General features: G+C 37.4%; 1 long non-coding RNA gene across 1 annotated transcript; it reads right to left on the reverse strand.

Moving 5' to 3' along the window:
* Nucleotides 1–1,369: 1,369 nt before the first annotated feature.
* LOC139525430 (uncharacterized) lies at nt 1,370–11,269 on the reverse strand. The gene is made up of 3 exons (XR_011664895.1): nt 5,818–11,269; nt 2,099–3,996; nt 1,370–1,662 (listed from the first exon to the last, which is right to left on the reverse strand). It is a non-coding gene; the product is annotated as an uncharacterized lncRNA (long non-coding RNA).
* Between the last annotated feature and the right edge of the window lie 11,904 nt (nt 11,270–23,173).

A 23,173-nucleotide genomic window follows, 5' to 3' on the forward strand; every position in this document is an offset into this window, starting at 1 on the left:
CATACATCAGTGCAGATCTTCACTTTGTTAATTATGAATTGGTTGAGGTAAGATATAGGATGTTTGCTAATGTGCTTTGTCTATATGTTATTATTTTCTTTGATACACATGACCTGGCTCTAACTATACATCATGTTACAGTGCTATATATTGTAAAACATTTTTGTATCCTCATCTTTTATTTTGCAAATGTTCTTTGTTTATATGCCTTTTAATGTTTCTTTTGCTTTGTTCACATATCGTTGTCAGTTTAATGGAAATTGATGCAGCTGTCATACAAGTGATCGCTTAAGCTAGCTTAAACCAGGTTTAATCAATCATTTTTAACATAAGAAAATGCCTGTACCAAGTTAGGAATACGACATTAAACATTCTTTGTACTGGAACAAAATGGTAACTTGATCTATAAATTGTCAAAGTGTAAAACTCATAAATATTAGTCAATATCTCCAAGACCATAAAAAAGAATGTTTGTTTGCCCTAACCCTACCCAAAAAAAAGGTGCCTACTCGAAATTTTGTATTGTCCTGGTGTGAAAAAGGTATTTTGGTTTAATAAGGCATGAAGACTAAAGAACATCGGACACTTCATTTTATCTTTGCTGAAGAAATAAAAAGAAAATGCCTACCTACCTACCCGCAATCTCTACCTTGGGTAGGGTTTGGGCAAACCAAAATATATTCAAGTGTGGCCCAAGGATGACAAAATTGATTTGCAACTTATAATAAACTATATACCAATCATCAAATCAATATCTTCCAGCATGGCCAAAAAAAAGGTGTGAAAAACAGATTGTTGGAGAGAATTTATAAAGTTCAAGGACCACAACTCTGCACAAAATCACGACCATAACAAAATTTGATCAGGACCTGTTGCTCATCACGATAAAAATACACCAAATACCAAATCAATATCATTAAGAAACCAGAACGTGCCAATATTACACGAATGCCCCACTGGCACTATCATTTTCTATGCTCAGTGGACAGTGAAAGTTGGGTCAAAACTTTTGATTAGACATCAAAATTAGAAAGATCATATCATAGCTATAGGGAACATGTGTACCAAGTTTAAAGTTGATTGGACTTCCAACAAAAACAACACAAAAACTTCAATTTTTTTTCCTGAATCTGGATAGATGGATGAATGGATGGACAGACTAACAGGGCACATATTGAAAAACATAATGGCCCTAAGTGGGGCATACAAAAGTGTGGAACACTGAATTGCCAAGCTTACCAATGTACAGATGCAAACCTAAAGTTCGTTCAACAACACCAGTAAGGGACTAATAAATGGTTAATATCCGTCATAGTAAGATAAGGAATATAATGTTTTTTTTACTATTATTATAAATCAGAACACCATATAAATACAACATAACATTTAATTTATTCTATATTTGTTTATAATCAATACAATCTTTCTCAAAATATTATAGTTCATAGTATTAGATGGAATGTCTGATCAAATATTGTCAACTGCACTTCTTTAGATATAGTCATAAATCAACTGTAACAAATCTGCTCCAACAATCCAGTTACAAGAAAAGTTGGTCGCTATCATCAATTGAAAATTCCATTTAAGTAGAAAATGGGTATGCTGAAATGAATCCTGCTTGAACAGAAGCTTGATGTCAGACTTCATCCATGTGCTACCAGACTGCAAAGTAAATGAGTGTTTCTAAAAATCTAGTCTTCAAATGAAAACTTTATAAAACCTACCGGTACATGAATTTTTAATAAGTATGCAAATAATGTATATCTTCATTTGCCTAAAGCATGTCTAAATGTTTGTATTGGTTTAGTATTTTAAAGCTAGATAAATCTTAAATTCATGACAGTATTGTTAGATATAATTAAAAAAATTTTTTTTTACCCAGAATAAATAAAATTAACAGATGCAGCCTGATCTATAGGTAGTAAAAAAAATTACTCAAACTGATGCTAGCAGCTATCTTAAACTCACTGCATATATAGGACAGAGAAACAAAGTTCAATTGTTGTTGTTTTTTGTTTGGCTGTAGCGATTTTCTGGAAAACATGATTGGAACACATTTCTTTTCTGCCATAATTTTTAACTTGTATAATTTTCTTACTGAGTCAAAAGTAACATCAAAAACTATCTATCTGCTGCATTGGTTGGTTCATCAGTTGTGGTCCATAGTCACAAAAGGCATCCATTCTGCCTCTACCATTTCCATGTGTCTGTTAGGTTGGTTGCATCATCATTAGGAACACCATGTACCATCTGGAGTTCTGAAGTTTGGAGTTGGATAGTGGTTAATCGTCAGGCCGGCATCTTTTGAGTAGTTGATTTGCAGTGGTCTTTAGTGGAGTTTGTGGTGAGACAAAAATTCAACAACTTGCAAAGAAATACATGTAAATAAACTATGCATTCAAATTACGTCATTATGTGTTGCTTTTGAAATTTTCAATTCATGCTGCCTTTACAAATTATTAAATTTTTCCTTCACCACATTCTTTTCTGGAATCTGGTCTTGGTCACAGTCCCCTCACATATAACACACTGTATCTGTTTGTTGTCTGGTTCCTGGTTGGTTCATCAGTTGTGGTCCATAGTCACCAAAGGCATCAATCCTGCATCTACCATTTCCATGTGTCTGTTTGGTTGGTTGGTTACATCACCAGTTGAAACACCATGTACCATCTTAAGTTCTGTAGTTTGGTTGATCGTCAGGCAGCCATCTTTTGAGTAGTTGATTTGCAGTCATCTTTAAGAGTTTGTGGTGAGACAAAAATTCAACAACTTGCAAAGAAATACATGTAAAGAAACTATGCATTAAAATTACCTCATTATGTGTTGCTTTTGAAATTTTCAATTCATGCTACCTTTACAAATTATTAAATTTTTGCTTCACCACATTCTCTTCTGGAATCTGGTCTTGGTCACAGTCTCCTCGCACACACACACACTGTATCTGTTTGTTGTCTGGTTACTGGTTGGTTCATCAGGTGCGGTTCATCAGTTGGTTCATAGTCACCAAAGGCATCCATCTTGCATCTACCATTTCCATGTGTCTGTTTGGTTGGTTGGTTGGTTGCATCACCAGTTGAAATACCATGTACCATTTTGAGGTCTCTAGTTTGGTTGATCGTCAGGCAGCCATCTTTTGAGTTGTTGATTTGCAGTCGTCTTTAGGAGTTTGTGGTGAGACAAAAATTCAACAACTTGCAAAGAAATACATGTAAATAAACTATGCATTAAAATTACCTCATTATGTGTTGCTTTTGAAATTTTCAATTCATGCTGCCTATACAAATTATTAAAGTTTTGCTTCACCACATTCTCTTCTGGAATCTGGTCTTGGTCACAGTTCCCTCACACACACACACTGTATCTGTTTGTTGTCTGGTTACTGGTTGGTTCATCAGGTGCGGTTCATCAGTTGGTTCATAGTCACCAAAGGCATCCATCCTGCATCTACCATTTCCATGTGTCTGTTTGGTTGGTTGGTTGGTTGCATCACCTGTTGAAATACCATGTACCATTTTGAGGTCTCTAGTTTGGTTGATCGTCAGGCAGCCATCTTTTGTGTAGTTGATTTGCAGTCGTCTTTAGGAGTTTGTGGTGAGACAAAAATTCAACAACTTGCAAAGAAATACACGTAAAGAAACTGCATTAAAATTACCTCATTATGTGTTGCTTTTGAAATTTTCAATTCATGCTACCTCTACAAATTATTAAATTTTTCCTTCACCACATTCTCTTCTGGAATCTGGTCTTGGTCACAGTCCCCTCACATATAACACACTGTATCTGTTTGTTGTCTGGTTACTGGTTGGTTCATCAGGTGTGGTTCATCAGTTGGTTCATAGTCACCAAAGGCATCCATCCTGCATCTACCATTTCAATGTGTCTATTTGGTTACATCACCAGTTGGAACACCATTTACCATTTTGAGTTCTGTAGTCTGGAGTTGGTTAGTGGTTGATCGTCAGGCAGCCATCTTTTGAGTAGTTGATTTGCAGTCATCTTTAGTAGGAAGTACACCACTAATTCATGGTCCCATTGCTTTCTATGTTAAATTCCTCCGTTTCAAGCAGGCACACCTCTTTTATTTTAAGTTCAAATAAAGTGGCAATCATTGCATTTCAAAGCAACACTTTATGGTGTCTTGTACTGAAAAAATCAACATACCTTACATTGCATATAAGAAAGAACTGGTTCCCGGAACTTCAGATGTACCAAAACAGGTACTTCAGATCTGACAAACAGACAAAATGTACCCTCTTTTTAAAATTTGGTGCAGTTTTTTTACTATTCAAAATTAAAAGTCCAAAAGTGTTCTACAATGATCACCAGTCCTTCAGCTTTCATTTGATACCAAAAATACCTAAATATTCTACATATTTTGAAAGTTACACTCATGCGTAGGAACTATTTTGTGTTAAATATGTACTACTTTCTGGTATGTGCTTTCTGGCCGGGCCTGAATTAGTGGTGTTACACCTATAACAGAACCAAACTTGCTATATTGACTTGAGCATTACTTTATTTCATTCTATGATCTATTTCAAGCAATAAAAAACATATAAAGCCTTAGTCCAAATACTATTTTATTAATTTAAAGCTCAAATTGGACTGGTAGTAACATATGGGTTATTCAAAGAAAACTGCATATGTATATTACCATTGGCCAATATATTTTTTTTATTCTCAATATCATTGTTTTATTTATTAATTTCTATTAGGAAAGCTATGTGCTTACTAATAGTCATATTTGTATCAGAGGTTCTTCATTAAATAACAATACATTAGTCCAAACTTAAGACATAAATGAGAAATTATCCCCCCTTTTTTCTTGAAATTGAAAAAAGGCTTTTTTTTTGCATGAAATATAATTCTGTGGTAAAACATAGATTAATAAGAGCAATTTATATATCCCTCAGCTAGATAACTTGCTAAACTGGTCCAAAATTACATGTACAGTGAGATTTAAGAATTCTTATATGAGTATATACCATTTGCCTAGATTGTAAAAGGCTACCATAAGAAAAACAAAAAAACTTGAAAAATCATGAGATTATTTTGACCAAGAGCTATTTTGTTCCATAAACAAGTCATAAAATACATGTTTTATTGATTTGAATCAGAAAAAATGCAAAAATGAGAACTTGGAGTCAAGTCTTAACTGCATGCATGTTGTATGACCATAAAAGGCTAACATATTTGAGTATGCCAATTTAAGAGCTTAAATTTCCCATAAGCAGGACGGTTGACCCAAAAAAGATGATTAGACATGATTACTAACATCCTATTTGACTTATTTTCATTGGAATAGGTACAACTTCTAAAAATTGGATTTCTGGTGATTCTCTGTAATAGGAAGTACACCACTAATTCATGGTCCCATTGCTTTCTATGTTAAATTCCTCCGTTTCAAGCAGGCACACCTCTTTTATTTTAAGTTCAAATAAAGTGGCAATCATTGCATTTCAAAGCAACACTTTATGGTGTCTTGTACTGAAAAAATCAACATACCTTACATTGCATATAAGAAAGAACTGGTTCCCGGAACTTCAGATGTACCAAAACAGGTACTTCAGATCTGACAAACAGACAAAATGTACCCTCTTTTTAAAATTTGGTGCAGTTTTTTTACTATTCAAAATTAAAAGTCCAAAAGTGTTCTACAATGATCACCAGTCCTTCAGCTTTCATTTGATACCAAAAATACCTAAATATTCTACATATTTTGAAAGTTACACTCATGCGTAGGAACTATTTTGTGTTAAATATGTACTACTTTCTGGTATGTGCTTTCTGGCCGGGCCTGAATTAGTGGTGTTACACCAGTAGAGTTTGTGGTGAGACAAAAATTCAACAACTTGCAAAGAAATACATGTAAAGAAACTATGCATTAAAATTACCTCATTTTGTGTTGCTTTTGAAATTTTCAATTCATGCTGTCTTTAGAAATTATTAAATTTTTGCATCACCACATTCTCTCCTGGAATCTGTTCTTGGTCACAGTACCCTCACACATCAAACACTATCTGTTTGTTGTCTGGTTACTGGTTGGTTTATCAAGTGTGGTTCATCAGTTGAGGTCCATAGTCACCAAAGGCATCCATCCTGCATCTACCATTTCCATGTGTCTGTTTGGTTGGTTGGTTACATCACCAGTTGAAACACCATGTACCATCTTAAGTTCTGTAGTCTGGAGTTGGTTAGTGGTTGATTGTCAGGCAGCCATCTTTTGAGTAGTTGATTTGCAGTCATCTTTAGTGGAGTTTGTGGTGAGACAAAAATTCAACAACTTGCAAAGAAATACATGTAAAGAAACTATGCATTAAAATTACCTCATTATGTGTTGCTTTTGAAATTTTCAATTCATGCTACCTTTACAAATTATTAAATTTTTGCTTCACCACATTCTCTTCTGGAATCTGGTCTTGGTCACAGTCCCCTCACACATCAAACACTATCTGTTTGTTGTCTGGTTACTGGTTGGTTCATCAGGTGCGGTTCATCAGTTGGTTCATAGTCACCAAAGGCATCCATCTTGCATCTACCATTTCAATGTGTCTGTTGGTTGGTTGGTAGCATCACCAGTTGAAATACCATGTACCATTTTGAGTTCTCTAGTTTGGTTGATCGTCAGGCAGCCATCTTTTGAGTAGTTGATTTGCAGTCGTCTTTAGTGGAGTTTGTGGTGAGACAAAAATTCAACAACTTGCAAAGAAATACATGTAAAGAAACTATGCATTAAAATTACCTCATTATGTGTTGCTTTTGAAATTTTCAATTCATGCTGCCTTTACAAATTATTAAAGTTTTGCTTCACCACATTCTCTTCTGGAATCTGGTCTTGGTCACAGTCCCCTCACACACACACACACTGTATCTGTTTGTTGTCTGGTTACTGGTTGGTTCATCAGTTGGTTCATAGTCACCAAAGGCATCCATTCTGCATCTACCATTACCATGTGTCTGTTTGGTTGGTTGGTTGCATCACCAGTCGGAACACAATGTACCATTTTGACGTCTCTAGTTTGGTTGATCATCAGCTAGACATCTGTTGAGTAGTTGATTTGCAGTCGTCTTTAGTGGAGTTTGTGGTGAGACAAAAATTCAACAACTTGCAAAGAAATACATGTAAAGAAACTATGCATTAAAATTACCTCATTATGTGTTGCTTTTGAAATTTTCAATTCATGCTGCCTTTACAAATTATTAAAGTTTTGCTTCACCACATTCTCTTCCGGATTCTGGTCTTGGTCACAGTCCCCTCACACACACACACTGTATCTGTTTGTTGTCTGGTTCCTGGTTGGTTCATCAGTTGGTTCATAGTCACCAAAGGCATCCATCCTGCATCTACAATTTGCATGTGTCTGTTTGGTTGGTTGGTTACATCACCAGTCGGAACACAATGTACCATTTTGAGGTCTCTAGTTTGGTTGATCATCAGCTAGACATCTGTTGACTAGTTGATTTGCAGTCGTCTTTAGGAGTTTGTGGTGAGACAAAAATTCAACAACTTGCAAAGAAATACATGGAAAGAAACTATGCATTAAAATTACCTCATTATGTGTTGCTTTTGAAATTATCAATTCATGCTACCATTACAAATTATTAAATTTTTGCTTCACCACATTCTCTTCTGGAATCTGGTCTTGGTCACAGTCCCCTCACATATAACACACTGTATCTGTTTGTTGTCTGGTTCCTGGTTGGTTCATCAGTTGTGGTCCATAGTCACCAAAGGCATCCATCCTGCATCTACCATTTCCATGTGTCTGTTTGGTTGGTTGGTTACATCACCATTAGAAACAACATGTATCATCTTGAGTTCTGTAGTCTGGAGTTGGTTAGTGGTTGATTGTCAGGCAGCCATCTTTTGAGTAGTTGATTTGCAGTCGTCTTTAGTGGAGTTTGTGGTGAGACAAAAATTCAACAACTTGCAAAGAAATACATGTAAAGAAACTATGCATTAAAATTACCTCATTATGTGATGCTTTTGAAATTTTCAATTCATGCTACCTCTACAAATTATTAAATTTTTCCTTTACCACATTCTCTTCTGGAATCTGGTCTTGGTCACAGTCTCCTGGCACACACACACTGTATCTGTTTGTTGTCTGGTTACTGGTTGGTTCATCAGGAGTGGTTCATCAGTTGGTTCATAGTCACCAAAGGCATCCATCCTGCATCTACCATTTCCATGTGTCTGTTTGGTTACATCACCAGTTGGAACACCATGTACCATTTTGAGTTCTCTAGTTTGGTTGATCGTCAGGCAGCCATCTTTTGAGTAGTTGATTTGCAGTCGTCTTTAGTGGAGTTTGTGGTGAGACAAAAATTCAACAACTTGCAAAGAAATACATGTAAAGAAAATATGCATTAAAATTACCTCATTATGTGATGCTTTTGAAATTTTCAATTCATGCTGCCTTTACAAATTATTAAATTTTTGCTTCACCACATTCTCTTCTGGAATCTGGTGTTGGTCACAGTCACCTCACACATCACACACTGTATTTGTTTGTTGTCTGGTTCCTGGTTGGTTCATCAGTTGGTTCATAGTCACCAAAGGCATCCATCCTGCATCTACCATTTCCATGTGTCTGTTTGGTTGGTTGGTGGCATCATCATTAGGAACACCATGTACCATCTTGAGTTCTGTAGTCTGGAGTTGGATAGTGGTTAATCATCAGCTAGACATCTGTTGAGTAGTTGATTTGCAGTCGTCTTTAGTGGAGTTTGTGGTGAGACAAAAATTCAACAACTTGCAAAGAAATACATGGAAAGAAACTATGCATTAAAATTACCTCATTATGTGTTGCTTTTGAAATTTTCAATTCATGCTACCTTTACAAATTATTAAATTTTTGCTTCACCACATTCTCTTCTGGAATCTGGGCTTGGTCACAGTCCCCTCACACATCAAACACTATCTGTTTGTTGTCTGGTTCCTGGTTGGTTCATCAGTTGTGGTCCATAGTCACCAAAGGCATCCATCCTACATCTACAATTTCCATGTGTCTGTTTGGTTAGTTGGTCGCATCACCATTAGAAACACCATGTACCATCTTAAGTTCTGTAGTCTGGAGTTGGTTAGTAGTTGATTGTCAGGCAGCCATCTTTTGAGTAGTTGATTTGCAGTCGTCTTTAGTGGAGTTTGTGGTGAGACAAAAATTCAACAACTTGGAAAGAAATACATGTAAAGAAACTATGCATTAAAATTACCTCATTTTGTGTTGCTTTTGAAATTTTCAATTCATGCTGTCTTTAGAAATTATTAAATTTTTGCATCACCACATTCTCTTCTGGAATCTGGTCTTGGTCACAGTCCCCTCACACATCACACACTATCTGTTTGTTGTCTGGTTACTGGTTGGTTCATCAGTTGGTTCATAGTCACCAAAGGCATCCATTCTGCATCTACCATTACCATGTGTCTGTTTGGTTGGTTGGTTGCATCACCAGTCGGAACACAATGTACCATTTTGAGGTCTCTAGTTTGATTGATGATCAGCTAGACATCTGTTGAGTAGCTGATTTGCAGTCGTCTTTAGTGGAGTTTGTGGTGAGACAAAAATTCAACAACTTGCAAAGAAATACATGTAAAGAAACTATGCATTAAAATTACCTCATTATGTGTTGCTTTTGAAATTTTCAATTCATGCTACCTCTACAAATTATTAAATTTTTACTTCACCACATTCTCTTCTGGAATCTGGTCTTGGTCACAGTCTCCTGGCACACACACACTGTATCTGTTTGTTGTCTGGTTACTGGTTGGTTCATCAGGTGTGGTTCATCAGTTGGTTCATAGTCACCAAAGGCATCCATTCTGCATCTACCATTTCCATGTGTCTGTTTGGTTACATCACCAGTTTGAACACCATGTACCATTTTGAGTTCTCTAGTTTGGTTGATCGTCAGGCAGCCATCTTTTGAGTAGTTGATTTGCAGTCGTCTTTAGTGGAGTTTGTGGTGAGACAAAAATTCAACAACTTGCAAAGAAATACATGTAAAGAAACTATGCATTAAAATTACCTCATTATGTGTTGCTTTTGAAATTTTCAATTCAAGCTGCCCTTACAAATTATTAAAGTTTTGCTTCACCACATTCTCTTCTGGAATCAGGTCTTGGTCACAGTTCCCTCACACACACACACTGTATCTGTTTGTTGTCTGGTTACTGGTTGGTTCATCAGGTGTGGTTCATCAGTTGGTTCATAGTCACCAAAGGCATCCATCTTGCATCTACCATTTCAATGTGTCTGTTTGGTTGGTTGGTTGCATCACCAGTTGAAACACCATGTATCATTTTGAGTTCTCTAGTTTGGTTGATCGTAAGGCAGCCATCTTTTGAGTAGTTGATTTGCAGTCGTCTTTAGGAGTTTGTGGTGAGACAAAAATTCAACAACTTGCAAAGAAATACATGTAAAGAAACTATGCATTAAAATTACCTCATTATGTGTTGCTTTTGAAATTTTCAATTCATGCTGCCTTTACAAATTATTAAAGTTTTGCTTCACCACATTCTCTTCTGGAATCTGGTCTTGGTCACAGTCCCCTCACACACACACACTGTATCTGTTTGTTGTCTGGTTACTGGTTGGTTCATCAGTTGGTCATAGTCACCAAAGGCATCCATCCTGCATCTACCATTTCCATGTGTCTGTTTGGTTGGTTGGTTACATCACCAGTTGAAACACCATGTACCATCTTAAGTTCTGTAGTCTGGAGTTGGTTAGTGGTTGATTGTCAGGCAGCCATCTTTTGAGTAGTTGATTTGCAGTCGTCTTTAGTGGAGTTTGTGGTGAGACAAAAATTCAACAACTTGCAAAGAAATACATGGAAAGAAACTATGCATTAAAATTACCTCATTATGTGTTGCTTTTGAAATTTTCAATTCATGCTACCTCTACAAATTATTAATTTTTTGCTTCACCACATTCTCTTCTGGAATCTGGTCTTGGTCACAGTCTCCTGGCACACACACACTGTATATGTTTGTTGTCTGGTTACTGGTTGGTTCATCAGTTGGTCATAGTCACCAAAGGCATCCATCCTGCATCTACCATTTCAATGTGTCTATTTGGTTACATCACCAGTTGAAACACCATGTACCATCTTAAGTTCTGTAGTCTGGAGTTGGTTAGTGGTTGATTGTCAGGCAGCCATCTTTTGAGTAGTTGATTTGCAGTCGTCTTTAGTGAGTTTGTGGTGAGACAAAAATTCAACAACTTGCAAAGAAATACATGGAAAGAAACTATGCATTAAAATTACCTCATTATGTGTTGCTTTTGAAATTTTCAATTCATGCTACCTTTACAAATTATTAAATTTTTGCTTCACCACATTCTCTTCTGGAATCTGGTCTTGGTCACAGTCCCCTCACACATCAAACACTATCTGTTTGTTGTCTGGTTCCTGGTTGGTTCATCAGTTGTGGTCCATAGTCACCAAAGGCGTCCATACTGCATCTACCATTTCCATGTGTCTGTTTGGTTGGTTGGTTGCATCACCAGTTGAAACACCATGTACCATTTTGAGTTCTCTAGTTTGGTTGATTGTCAGGCAGCCATCTTTTGAGCAGTTGATTTGCAGTCGTCTTTAGGAGTTTGTGGTGAGACAAAAATTCAACAACTTGCAAAGAAATACATGTAAAGAAACTATGCATTAAAATTACCTCATTATGTGTTGCTTTTGAAATTTTCAATTCATGCTGCCTTTACAAATTATTAAAGTTTTGCTTCACCACATTCTCTTCTGGAATCTGGTCTTGGTCACAGTCCCCTCACACACACACACTGTATCTGTTTGTTGTCTGGTTACTGGTAGGTTCATCAGGTGTGGTTCATCAGTTGGTTCATAGTCACCAAAGGCATCCATTCTGCATCTACCATTTCCATGTGTCTGTTTGGTTACATCACCAGTTTGAACACCATGTACCATTTTGAGTTCTCTAGTTTGGTTGATCGTCAGGCAGCCATCTTTTGAGAAGTTGATTTGCAGTCGTCTTTAGTGGAGTTTGTGGTGAGACAAAAATTCAACAACTTGCAAAGAAATACATGTAAAGAAACTATGCATTAAAATTACCTCATTATGTGTTGCTTTTGAAATTTTCAATTCATGCTGCCTGTACAAATTATTAAAGTTTTGCTTCACCACATTCTCTTCTGGAATCTGGTCTTGGTCACAGTCCCCTCACACACACATACTGTATCTGTTTGTTGTCTGGTTACTGGTTGGTTCATCAGGTGTGGTTCATCAGTTGGTTCATAGTCACCAAAGGCATCCATCTTGCATCTACCATTTCAATGTGTCTGTTTGGTTGGTTGGTTACATCACCATTAGAAACACCATGTATCATCTTGAGTTCTGTAGTCTGGAGTTGGTTAGTGGTTGATTGTCAGGCAGCCATCTTTTGAGTAGTTGATTTGCAGTCGTCTTTAGTGGAGTTTGTGGTGAGACAAAAATTCAACAACTTGCAAAGAAATACATGTAAAGAAACTATGCATTAAAATTACCTCATTATGTGTTGCTTTTGAAATTTTCAATTCATGCTGCCTTTACAAATTATTAAAGTTTTGCTTCACCACATTCTCTTCTGGAATCTGGTCTTGGTCACAGTCTCCTGGCACACACACACTGTATCTGTTTGTTGTCTGGTTACTGGTTGGTTCATCAGTTGTGGTCCATAGTCACCAAAGGCATCCATCCTGCATCTACCATTTCCATGTGTCTGTTTTGGTTAGTTGGTCGCATCACCATTAGAAACACCATGTATCATCTTGAGTTCTGTAGTCTGGAGTTGGTTAGTGGTTGATTGTCAGGCAGCCATCTTTTGAGTAGTTGATTTGCAGTCGTCTTTAGTGGAGTTTGTGGTGAGACAAAAATTCAACAACTTGGAAAGAAATACATGTAAAGAAACTATGCATTAAAATTACCTCATTTTGTGTTGCTTTTGAAATTTTCAATTTTTGCATCACCACATTCTCTTCTGGAATCTGGTCTTGGTCACAGTCCCCTCACACATCAAACACTATCTGTTTGTTGTCTGGTTACTGGTTGGTTCATCAGTTGGTTCATAGTCACCAAAGGCATCCATTCTGCATCTACCATTACCATGTGTCTGTTTGGTTGGTTGGTTGCATCACCAGTCGGAACACAATGTACCATTTTGAGGTCTCTAGTTTGATTGATGATCAGCTAGACATCTGTTGAGTAGCTGATTTGCAGTCGTCTTTAGTGGAGTTTGTGGTGAGACAAAAATTTAACAACTTGCAAAGAAATACATGTAAAGAAACTATGCATTAAAATTACCTCATTATGTGTTGCTTTTGAAATTTTCAATTCATGCTACCTCTACAAATTATTAAATTTTTACTTCACCACATTCTCTTCTGGAATCTGGTCTTGGTCACAGTCTCCTGGCACACACACACTGTATCTGTTTGTTGTCTGGTTACTGGTTGGTTCATCAGGTGTGGTTCATCAGTTGGTTCATAGTCACCAAAGGCATCCATTCTGCATCTACCATTTCCATGTGTCTGTTTGGTTACATCACCAGTTTGAACACCATGTACCATTTTGAGTTCTCTAGTTTGGTTGATCGTCAGGCAGCCATCTTTTGAGTAGTTGATTTGCAGTCGTCTTTATTGGAGTTTGTGGTGAGACAAAAATTCAACAACTTGCAAAGAAATACATGGAAAGAAACTATGCATTAAAATTACCTCATTATGTGTTGCTTTTGAAATTTTCAATTCATGCTACCTCTACAAATTATTAATTTTTTGCTTCACCACATTCTCTTCTGGAATCTGGTCTTGGTCACAGTCTCCTGGCACACACACACTGTATCTGTTTGTTGTCTGGTTACTGGTTGGTTCATCAGTTGGTCATAGTCACCAAAGGCATCCATCCTGCATCTACCATTTCCATGTGTCTGTTTGGTTAGTTGGTCATATCACCATTAGAAACACCATGTACCATCTTGAGTTCTGTAGTCTGGAGTTGGTTAGTGGTTGATTGTCAGGCAGCCATCTTTTGAGTAGTTGATTTGCAGTCGTCTTTAGTGGAGTTTGTGGTGAGACAAAAATTCAACAACTTGCAAAGAAATACATGTAAAGAAACTATGCATTAAAATTACCTCAATATGTGTTGCTTTTGAAATTTTCAATTCATGCTACCTTTACAAATTATTAAATTTTTGCTTCACCACATTCTCTTCTGGAATCTGGTCTTGGTCACAGTCTCCTCACACATCAAACACTATCTGTTTGTTGTCTGGTTCCTGGTTGGTTCATCAGTTGTGGTCCATAGTCACCAAAGGCATCCATCCTGCATCTACCATTTCCATGTGTCTGTTTGGTTGGTTGGTTGCATCCCCAATGAAACACCATGTACCATTTTGAGTTCTCTAGTTTGGTTGATTGTCAGGCAGCCATCTTTTGAGTAGTTGATTTGCAGTCGTCTTTAGGAGTTTGTGGTGAGACAAAAATTCAACAACTTGCAAAGAAATACATGTAAAGAAACTATGCATTAAAATTACCTCATTATGTGTTGCTTTTGAAATTTTCAATTCATGCTGCCTTTACAAATTATTAAAGTTTTGCTTCACCACATTCTCTTCTGGAATCTGGTCTTGGTCACAGTCCCCTCACACACACACTGTATCTGTTTGTTGTCTGGTTACTGGTTGGTTCATCAGTTGGTTCATAGTCACCAAAGGCATCCATCTTGCATCTACCATTTCAATGTGTATGTTTGGTTGGTTGGTTGCATCCCCAATGAAACACCATGTATCATTTTGAGTTCTCTAGTTTGGTTGATTGTCAGGCAGCCATCTTTTGAGTAGTTGATTTGCAGTCGTCTTTAGGAGTTTGTGGTGAGACAAAAATTCAACAACTTGCAAAGAAATACATGTAAAGAAACTATGCATTAAAATTACCTCATTATGTGTTGCTTTTGAAATTTTCAATTCATGCTACCTCTACAAATTATTAATTTTTTGCTTCACCACATTCTCTTCTGGAATCTGGTCTTGGTCAGTCTCCTGGCACACACACACTGTATCTGTTTGTTGTCTGGTTACTGGTTGGTTCATCAGTTGGTCATAGTCACCAAAGGCATCCATCCTGCATCTACCATTTCCATGTGTCTGTTTGGTTGGTTGGTTACATCACCAGTTGAAACACCATGTACCATCTTAAGTTCTGTAGTCTGGAGTTGGTTAGTGGTTGATTGTCAGGCAGCCATCTTTTGAGTAGTTGATTTGCAGTCGTCTTTAGTGGAGTTTGTGGTGAGACAAAAATTCAACAACTTGCAAAGAAATACATGGAAAGAAACTATGCATTAAAATTACCTCAATATGTGTTGCTTTTGAAATTTTCAATTCATGCTACCTTTACAAATTATTAAATTTTTGCTTCACCACATTCTCTTCTGGAATCTGGTCTTGGTCACAGTCTCCTCACACATCAAACACTATCTGTTTGTTGTCTGGTTCCTGGTTGGTTCATCAGTTGTGGTCCATAGTCACCAAAGGCATCCATCCTGCATCTACCATTTCCATGTGTCTGTTTGGTTGGTTGGTTGCATCCCCAATGAAACACCATGTACCATTTTGAGTTCTCTAGTTTGGTTGATTGTCAGGCAGCCATCTTTTGAGTAGTTGATTTGCAGTCGTCTTTAGGAGTTTGTGGTGAGACAAAAATTCAACAACTTGCAAAGAAATACATGTAAAGAAACTATGCATTAAAATTACCTCATTATGTGTTGCTTTTGAAATTTTCAATTCATGCTGCCTTTACAAATTATTAAAGTTTTGCTTCACCACATTCTCTTCTGGAATCTGGTCTTGGTCACAGTCCCCTCACACACACACACTGTATCTGTTTGTTGTCTGGTTACTGGTTGGTTCATCAGTTGGTTCATAGTCACCAAAGGCATCCATCTTGCATCTACCATTTCAATGTGTATGTTTGGTTGGTTGGTTGCATCCCCAATGAAACACCATGTATCATTTTGAGTTCTCTAGTTTGGTTGATTGTCAGGCAGCCATCTTTTGAGTAGTTGATTTGCAGTCGTCTTTAGGAGTTTGTGGTGAGACAAAAATTCAACAACTTGCAAAGAAATACATGTAAAGAAACTATGCATTAAAATTACCTCATTATGTGTTGCTTTTGAAATTTTCAATTCATGCTACCTCTACAAATTATTAATTTTTTGCTTCACCACATTCTCTTCTGGAATCTGGTCTTGGTCACAGTCTCCTGGCACACACACACTGTATCTGTTTGTTGTCTGGTTACTGGTTGGTTCATCAGTTGGTCATAGTCACCAAAGGCATCCATCCTGCATCTACCATTTCCATGTGTCTGTTTGGTTGGTTGGTTACATCACCAGTTGAAACACCATGTACCATCTTAAGTTCTGTAGTCTGGAGTTGGTTAGTGGTTGATTGTCAGGCAGCCATCTTTTGAGTAGTTGATTTGCAGTCGTCTTTAGTGGAGTTTGTGGTGAGACAAAAATTCAACAACTTGCAAAGAAATACATGGAAAGAAACTATGCATTAAAATTACCTCATTATGTGTTGCTTTTGAAATTTTCAATTCATGCTACCTTTACAAATTATTAAATTTTTGCTTCACCACATTCTCTTCTGGAATCTGGTCTTGGTCACAGTCCCCTCACACATCAAACACTATCTGTTTGTTGTCTGGTTCCTGGTTGGTTCATCAGTTGTGGTCCATAGTCACCAAAGGCATCCATCCTGCATCTACCATTTCCATGTGTCTGTTTGGTTGGTTGGTTGCATCACCAATGAAACACCATGTACCATTTTGAGTTCTCTAGTTTGGTTGATTGTCAGGCAGCCATCTTTTGAGTAGTTGATTTGCAGTCGTCTTTAGGAGTTTGTGGTGAGACAAAAATTCAACAACTTGCAAAGAAATACATGTAAAGAAACTATGCATTAAAATTACCTCATTATGTGTTGCTTTTGAAATTTTCAATTCATGCTGCCTTTACAAATTATTAAAGTTTTGCTTCACCACATTCTCTTCTGGAATCTGGTCTTGGTCACAGTCCCCTCACACACACACACTGTATCTGTTTGTTGTCTGGTTACTGGTTGGTTCATCAGTTGGTCATAGTCACCAAAGGCATCCATCCTGCATCTACCATTTCCATGTGTCTGTTTGGTTGGTTGGTTACATCACCAGTTGAAACACCATGTACCATCTTAAGTTCTGTAGTCTGGAGTTGGTTAGTGGTTGATTGTCAGGCAGCCATCTTTTGAGTAGTTGATTTGCAGTCGTCTTTAGTGGAGTTTGTGGTGAGACAAAAATTCAACAACTTGCAAAGAAATACATGGAAAGAAACTATGCATTAAAATTACCTCATTATGTGTTGCTTTTGAAATTTTCAATACATGCTACCTTTACAAATTATTAAATTTTTGCTTCACCACATTCTCTTCTGGAATCTGGTCTTGGTCACAGTCCCCTCACACATCAAACACTATCTGTTTGTTGTCTGGTTCCTGGTTGGTTCATCAGTTGTGGTCCATAGTCACCAAAGGCATCCATCCTGCATCTACCATTTCCATGTGTCTGTTTGGTTGGTTGGTTGCATCACCAATGAAACACCATGTACCATTTTGAGTTCTCTAGTTTGGTTGATTGTCAGGCAGCCATCTTTTGAGTAGTTGATTTGCAGTCGTCTTTAGGAGTTTGTGGTGAGACAAAAATTCAACAACTTGCAAAAAAATACATGGAAAGAAACTATGCATTAAAATTACCTCATTATGTGTTGCTTTTGAAATTTTCAATTCATGCTACCTCTACAAATTATTAATTTTTTGCTTCACCACATTCTCTTCTTGAATCTGGTCTTGGTCACAGTTTCCTGGCACACACACACTGTATCTGTTTGTTGTCTGGTTACTGGTTGGTTCATCAGTTGGTCATAGTCACCAAAGGCATCCATCCTGCATCTACCTTTTCCATGTGTCTGTTTGGTTGGTTGGTTACATCACCATTAGAAACACCATGTATCATCTTGAGTTCTGTAGTCTGGAGTTGGTTAGTGGTTGATTGTCAGGCAGCCATCTTTTGAGTAGTTGATTTGCAGTCGTCTTTAGTGGAGTTTGTGGTGAGACAAAAATTCAACAACTTGCAAAGAAATACATGGAAAGAAACTATGCATTAAAATTACCTCATTATGTGTTGCTTTTGAAATTTTCAATTCATGCTACCTCTACAACTTATTAATTTTTTGCTTCACCACATTCTCTTCTGGAATCTGGTCTTGGTCACAGTCTCCTGGCACACACACACTGTATATGTTTGTTGTCTGGTTACTGGTTGGTTCATCAGTTGGTCATAGTCACCAAAGGCATCCATCCTGCATCTACCATTTCCATGTGTCTGTTTGGTTGGTTGGTTACATCACCATTAGAAACACCATGTATCATCTTGAGTTCTGTAGTCTGGAGTTGGTTAGTGGTTGATTGTCAGGCAGCCATCTTTTGAGTAGTTGATTTGCAGTCGTCTTTAGTGGAGTTTGTGGTGAGACAAAAATTCAACAACTTGCAAAGAAATACATGTAAAGAAACTATGCATTAAAATTACCTCATTATGTGTTGCTTTTGAAATTTTCAATTCATGCTGCCTTTACAAATTATTAAAGTTTTGCTTCACCACATTCTCTTCTGGAATCTGGTCTTGGTCACAGTCTCCTGGCACACACACACTGTATCTGTTTGTTGTCTGGTTACTGGTTGGTTCATCAGTTGTGGTCCATAGTCACCAAAGGCATCCATCCTGCATCTACCATTTCCATGTGTCTGTTTTGGTTAGTTGGTCGCATCACCATTAGAAACACCATGTATCATCTTGAGTTCTGTAGTCTGGAGTTGGTTAGTGGTTGATTGTCAGGCAGCCATCTTTTGAGTAGTTGATTTGCAGTCGTCTTTAGTGGAGTTTGTGGTGAGACAAAAATTCAACAACTTGGAAAGAAATACATGTAAAGAAACTATGCATTAAAATTACCTCATTTTGTGTTGCTTTTGAAATTTTCAATTCATGCTACCTTTACAAATTATTAAATTTTTGCTTAACCACATTCTCTTCTGGAATCTGGTCTTGGTCACAGTCCCCTCACACATCAAACACTATCTGTTTGTTGTCTGGTTACTGGTTGGTTCATCAGTTGGTTCATAGTCACCAAAGGCATCCATTCTGCATCTACCATTACCATGTGTCTGTTTGGTTGGTTGGTTGCATCACCAGTCGGAACACAATGTACCATTTTGAGGTCTCTAGTTTGATTGATGATCAGCTAGACATCTGTTGAGTAGCTGATTTGCAGTCGTCTTTAGTGGAGTTTGTGGTGAGACAAAAATTTAACAACTTGCAAAGAAATACATGTAAAGAAACTATGCATTAAAATTACCTCATTATGTGTTGCTTTTGAAATTTTCAATTCATGCTACCTCTACAAATTATTAAATTTTTACTTCACCACATTCTCTTCTGGAATCTGGTCTTGGTCACAGTCTCCTGGCACACACACACTGTATCTGTTTGTTGTCTGGTTACTGGTTGGTTCATCAGGTGTGGTTCATCAGTTGGTTCATAGTCACCAAAGGCATCCATTCTGCATCTACCATTTCCATGTGTCTGTTTGGTTACATCACCAGTTTGAACACCATGTACCATTTTGAGTTCTCTAGTTTGGTTGATCGTCAGGCAGCCATCTTTTGAGTAGTTGATTTGCAGTCGTCTTTATTGGAGTTTGTGGTGAGACAAAAATTCAACAACTTGCAAAGAAATACATGTAAAGAAACTATGCATTAAAATTACCTCATTATGTGTTGCTTTTGAAATTTTCAATTCATGCTGCCCTTACAAATTATTAAAGTTTTGCTTCACCACATTCTCTTCTGGAATCAGGTCTTGGTCACAGTTCCCTCACACACAAACACTGTATCTGTTTGTTGTCTGGTTACTGGTTGGTTCATCAGGTGTGGTTCATCAGTTGGTTCATAGTCACCAAAGGCATCCATCTTGCATCTACCATTTCAATGTGTCTGTTTGGTTGGTTGGTTGCATCACCAGTTGAAACACCATGTATCATTTTGAGTTCTCTAGTTTGGTTGATCGTAAGGCAGCCATCTTTTGAGTAGTTGATTTGCAGTCGTCTTTAGGAGTTTGTGGTGAGACAAAAATTCAACAACTTGCAAAGAAATACATGGAAAGAAACTATGCATTAAAATTACCTCATTATGTGTTGCTTTTGAAATTTTCAATTCATGCTACCTCTACAAATTATTAATTTTTTGCTTCACCACATTCTCTTCTGGAATCTGGTCTTGGTCACATTCTCCTGGCACACACACACTGTATCTGTTTGTTGTCTGGTTACTGGTTGGTTCATCAGTTGGTCATAGTCACCAAAGGCATCCATCCTGCATCTACCATTTCCATGTGTCTGTTTGGTTAGTTGGTCATATCACCATTAGAAACACCATGTACCATCTTGAGTTCTGTAGTCTGGAGTTGGTTAGTGGTTGATTGTCAGGCAGCCATCTTTTGAGTAGTTGATTTGCAGTCGTCTTTAGTGGAGTTTGTGGTGAGACAAAAATTCAACAACTTGCAAAGAAATACATGTAAAGAAACTATGCATTAAAATTACCTCAATATGTGTTGCTTTTGAAATTTTCAATTCATGCTACCTTTACAAATTATTAAATTTTTGCTTCACCACATTCTCTTCTGGAATCTGGTCTTGGTCACAGTCTCCTCACACATCAAACACTATCTGTTTGTTGTCTGGTTCCTGGTTGGTTCATCAGTTGTGGTCCATAGTCACCAAAGGCATCCATCCTGCATCTACCATTTCCATGTGTCTGTTTGGTTGGTTGGTTGCATCCCCAATGAAACACCATGTACCATTTTGAGTTCTCTAGTTTGGTTGATTGTCAGGCAGCCATCTTTTGAGTAGTTGATTTGCAGTCGTCTTTAGGAGTTTGTGGTGAGACAAAAATTCAACAACTTGCAAAGAAATACATGTAAAGAAACTATGCATTAAAATTACCTCATTATGTGTTGCTTTTGAAATTTTCAATTCATGCTGCCTTTACAAATTATTAAAGTTTTGCTTCACCACATTCTCTTCTGGAATCTGGTCTTGGTCACAGTCCCCTCACACACACACTGTATCTGTTTGTTGTCTGGTTACTGGTTGGTTCATCAGTTGGTTCATAGTCACCAAAGGCATCCATCTTGCATCTACCATTTCAATGTGTATGTTTGGTTGGTTGGTTGCATCCCCAATGAAACACCATGTATCATTTTGAGTTCTCTAGTTTGGTTGATTGTCAGGCAGCCATCTTTTGAGTAGTTGATTTGCAGTCGTCTTTAGGAGTTTGTGGTGAGACAAAAATTCAACAACTTGCAAAGAAATACATGTAAAGAAACTATGCATTAAAATTACCTCATTATGTGTTGCTTTTGAAATTTTCAATTCATGCTACCTCTACAAATTATTAATTTTTTGCTTCACCACATTCTCTTCTGGAATCTGGTCTTGGTCAGTCTCCTGGCACACACACACTGTATCTGTTTGTTGTCTGGTTACTGGTTGGTTCATCAGTTGGTCATAGTCACCAAAGGCATCCATCCTGCATCTACCATTTCCATGTGTCTGTTTGGTTGGTTGGTTACATCACCAGTTGAAACACCATGTACCATCTTAAGTTCTGTAGTCTGGAGTTGGTTAGTGGTTGATTGTCAGGCAGCCATCTTTTGAGTAGTTGATTTGCAGTCGTCTTTAGTGGAGTTTGTGGTGAGACAAAAATTCAACAACTTGCAAAGAAATACATGGAAAGAAACTATGCATTAAAATTACCTCAATATGTGTTGCTTTTGAAATTTTCAATTCATGCTACCTTTACAAATTATTAAATTTTTGCTTCACCACATTCTCTTCTGGAATCTGGTCTTGGTCACAGTCTCCTCACACATCAAACACTATCTGTTTGTTGTCTGGTTCCTGGTTGGTTCATCAGTTGTGGTCCATAGTCACCAAAGGCATCCATCCTGCATCTACCATTTCCATGTGTCTGTTTGGTTGGTTGGTTGCATCCCCAATGAAACACCATGTACCATTTTGAGTTCTCTAGTTTGGTTGATTGTCAGGCAGCCATCTTTTGAGTAGTTGATTTGCAGTCGTCTTTAGGAGTTTGTGGTGAGACAAAAATTCAACAACTTGCAAAGAAATACATGTAAAGAAACTATGCATTAAAATTACCTCATTATGTGTTGCTTTAGAAATTTTCAATTCATGCTGCCTTTACAAATTATTAAAGTTTTGCTTCACCACATTCTCTTCTGGAATCTGGTCTTGGTCACAGTCCCCTCACACACACACACTGTATCTGTTTGTTGTCTGGTTACTGGTTGGTTCATCAGTTGGTTCATAGTCACCAAAGGCATCCATCTTGCATCTACCATTTCAATGTGTATGTTTGGTTGGTTGGTTGCATCCCCAATGAAACACCATGTATCATTTTGAGTTCTCTAGTTTGGTTGATTGTCAGGCAGCCATCTTTTGAGTAGTTGATTTGCAGTCGTCTTTAGGAGTTTGTGGTGAGACAAAAATTCAACAACTTGCAAAGAAATACATGTAAAGAAACTATGCATTAAAATTACCTCATTATGTGTTGCTTTTGAAATTTTCAATTCATGCTACCTCTACAAATTATTAATTTTTTGCTTCACCACATTCTCTTCTGGAATCTGGTCTTGGTCACAGTCTCCTGGCACACACACACTGTATCTGTTTGTTGTCTGGTTACTGGTTGGTTCATCAGGTGTGGTTCATCAGTTGGTTCATAGTCACCAAAGGCATCCATTCTGCATCTACCATTTCCATGTGTCTGTTTGGTTACATCACCAGTTTGAACACCATGTACCATTTTGAGTTCTCTAGTTTGGTTGATCGTCAGGCAGCCATCTTTTGAGTAGTTGATTTGCAGTCGTCTTTATTGGAGTTTGTGGTGAGACAAAAATTCAACAACTTGCAAAGAAATACATGTAAAGAAACTATGCATTAAAATTACCTCATTATGTGTTGCTTTTGAAATTTTCAATTCATGCTGCCCTTACAAATTATTAAAGTT

Source organism: Mytilus edulis, chromosome 5, assembly GCF_963676685.1.
Source record: "Mytilus edulis chromosome 5, xbMytEdul2.2, whole genome shotgun sequence".
Classification (NCBI taxonomy): domain Eukaryota; kingdom Metazoa; phylum Mollusca; class Bivalvia; order Mytilida; family Mytilidae; genus Mytilus; species Mytilus edulis.